A 247-nucleotide genomic window follows, 5' to 3' on the forward strand; every position below is an offset into this window, starting at 1 on the left:
ACGTGTTTCCTTATCCCTTCCCCGCAAGCGCCGCGCTCCCTCGGCCCCGCGCTCTCGAGGTCAACTTAGTTCTCATTAATCCCTCATTCCACTGCTTCTGAACCCGAGACGCTCCTTCCTCATTCATGAATTCAGAGGAATAAATAATACGCTCGATGTGTGCCTCCTCATTGCCCCAGGACGCTTTATAGGAGCGAAATGAAGCTTAAAACTGCTTTAAAGGAGATAGGATGCACACAACCAGAGA

This window comes from Penaeus monodon, chromosome 34 (genome assembly GCF_015228065.2).
Source record: "Penaeus monodon isolate SGIC_2016 chromosome 34, NSTDA_Pmon_1, whole genome shotgun sequence".
Classification (NCBI taxonomy): Eukaryota; Metazoa; Arthropoda; class Malacostraca; order Decapoda; family Penaeidae; genus Penaeus; species Penaeus monodon.